Source organism: Pteropus alecto, unplaced genomic scaffold, assembly GCF_000325575.1.
Source record: "Pteropus alecto unplaced genomic scaffold, ASM32557v1 scaffold58, whole genome shotgun sequence".
NCBI classification, from domain to species: Eukaryota; Metazoa; Chordata; class Mammalia; order Chiroptera; family Pteropodidae; genus Pteropus; species Pteropus alecto.
Genome location: NW_006441950.1, coordinates 628,691 through 631,310, shown reverse-complemented (window position 1 = coordinate 631,310; position 2,620 = coordinate 628,691). Strand labels below are relative to the sequence as shown.

Here is a 2,620-nt window from a genome sequence, read left to right as displayed (position 1 = left end):
GCCTCCCGGAGCCTCGGGTGGAGCCACAGCGTCCTGACCCAGTGCAGAGCCCACCACAAACGGCCCAAGGGTCATCTTCCGCCTCCTTGAAGGTGTCCGAGGGCACTGCCAGGAACTGCGCACACCGCATGCCCCGCGGGGGCGCACTCTCCTCGTCTACCTCCCCGACTCCCAGCTTTCCCCCCTTCCCACGGTTCGGCTCGTCGACAACTCGGCACTCGACTACCCGGCGGATCGACGCCGTCGGCGCTCCGGGTGGGCGGAAGTTGAGGGCAGGCGATTGGTGGGGCTGCGGCCCGAGTGCTCTTCTCGAGAGCGGCCCAGACTCTGTCCGAGCGGGCCGAAGGGGCGGCAGGCAGGCCAGAGGTACGTGTCACAGCCCTGAGGCCAGCCGGGGGAAGCACGGACAGGTAGAGCGGCGGGGCTCGCTCCTGGAGAGACGGGTAGGAGTGGCGGCCCGCCAGCACCAGTGGTCAGCCTCCTGCCCGGCTCTCCAGTCCGTACCCGTGAGGGTGTGGGGGTAGGGGGAGCCGCGCGGTCTCGTCCCGAGCCCCGCGCCAGGAGCGGGGCCCGGGCCTTCGGAATACTGACCCTACAGAGATGGTTGTAGTTGGCTTCACCTGCTTCCTTGCGCCTCTGCGTCGTTGTCACCGAGTTAATTTTGAGAATTTATTCGTGCAGAGCGAATATGAGGCACGTTTTGTTTAGATTTGCGTCAGTTTAGACCTATACTGACCACTTCCTGGGTGTCTGTCACTTCTAAGCATTTACATCTACTGACTGATTTAATTCCACTAGAGGTAGATGTTGTTACAGTATATCTATTTTACATATGGGGAAACAGAAGCTCAGAGTGGTTAGGTAACTAGCCTGAAGTATAGTTAGTTATTCGGTGTTTTAGCTGCCCTTGAGACCATGTAGTGAGGCTCTAGATCCTGAACACGCAAGCACTGTTCTCTCTCCTTTAAGCCTACTTAATTTGGTATCCCAAGATTTAGAAAATAGACACTTTCTTAATAACAAAAGAGTTTTTGAAAGAGCTTGTCTTCAAATGGAAATTATTTTTAATTGCTAAAGATTAATCAGACTAATATGAGAAAATTTGTTTCATCGTTTTTTATGAATCTGAATAATCCTACAAGAAAAAAATTTTAAAAAAATTAAAATTAGCCACACTTTAAGTCATTTGGGTGCATTATATTGGAAAGCTAGGTGTAACTGAGCTTACCGTAGAACCATCTCCTTATGAGTAATAATATTTTGTTTATGTTAATGTATTCTGGCCATGCTCTGTGTAACTGACTCTAATAACAAAGGAACTGAACTCCAGAAGCTTCCTCAAGATTATCTGTGTGTTAAAAGTTGTTGACTCAAAGGGTGGTACTAGAAAGAGGATGATATGTGCTTAGTACTTAAATGTTCTCTTCTGTTAAATAGAAACTCAATTTTAAGCAGAGAAGCAGAAGATCCCCCAGTGTGACTTGGAACTACTATTGGAAGTTTCAGAAAATATTGTTTTCTTTGTCAAGCATTTAATTTCCTGTACTGAATATCACTTTGAACTATTACCTTTCTAAAAGATGATTGTTAACCTGCTAAATTAAATTTTCATGTCACAAATATTTGAGAGCCTGTTATACATGAATCTTATGGGAAATAAAATTGGTATTCAAAAATTTTTGCAAAGACGGTATTCTAATAAAGGACTTTGGACAATTACTGGTGTCAGTCGGTGGCAGGATTAGGCCATATGGGAAATGCTGGTTATACAGTTAGTCTCTCAATTGCTTTTTCACCCATTCTCCAGTTTACTTATCTTCATCTAGCCAACATTCCTAATATAGTACCTACTATATGCTAGGAGCTTAAATGTTTGTTGAATGGATGAGTTTTAGGCTAATGTTGAGAAGAGATAATTTTGAAATTGGAATGGGAAATAACATTGGTCACTCAGCTAAACAGTATGCTAGAATGTTGATTGTTTTTGGACCCTGGGCAATGTGTTCATGGATCCCTTGGAGTACCTGGTGAAATCTAATGGTAGTAGAGTTCAGTTATAATCACATGATTCAGTGTTTGTTTATGTTTTTTAAAATAATTATTATTGATACAAACACAACCTTAAAGTGATTGTAGAGAAATTATGAATCTTCAAGCTGTGGACACAATTATAGTCACTCTTGGACCTTAGTTTGAAAATTAGAGTCAAAAGGTATTTTGGCTTAATAGTCAAAGCAGCCATTTACTGGTCCATGTACTACCAACCCCTGCTTTGTAGCCTGGGTTGAGTTACTTATCCTCTTTGGTCTTCAATTTCCTTTTTCCTATAGTCAGAAATAAATAAAACTCAGTGAATCTTGTAATCACTTAGCACTTGTCTTATCCCTGTGTTGTCTTAAGGGCTATAGCTATTACTGGTATTTACCTATCTGTCAAAAGACTAAGCTCTTGCTCGACAGGGATTAATCTCTGTCATTTTCGTGTCTCCCACTTTTAGCATATACCTGACACACACACATTAGAGATAAAATAACGTAGCCTGGATTCAAGGGGGCTTTTTTGTCCTCTCAAAGAATGGCTAAGAACTAAACTGTAGTATTGAGTGTAAGTACAGCAGGAA

At 43.4% G+C, this 2,620-nt stretch overlaps 1 protein-coding gene across 3 annotated transcripts in view; it reads left to right on the top strand.

Moving 5' to 3' along the window:
* The first annotated feature begins 230 nt into the window (after positions 1-230).
* The window catches only part of EXOC2 (exocyst complex component 2), a 210,240-nt gene continuing 207,850 nt past the window's right edge, over positions 231-2,620 (top strand). For all 3 annotated transcript variants that reach the window (XM_006918860.3, XM_025051694.1, XM_006918862.3), the window contains exon 1: positions 231-366. The gene's annotated coding sequence lies outside the window, so the exon portion shown is untranslated. The remainder of the gene's footprint in view (positions 367-2,620) is intronic.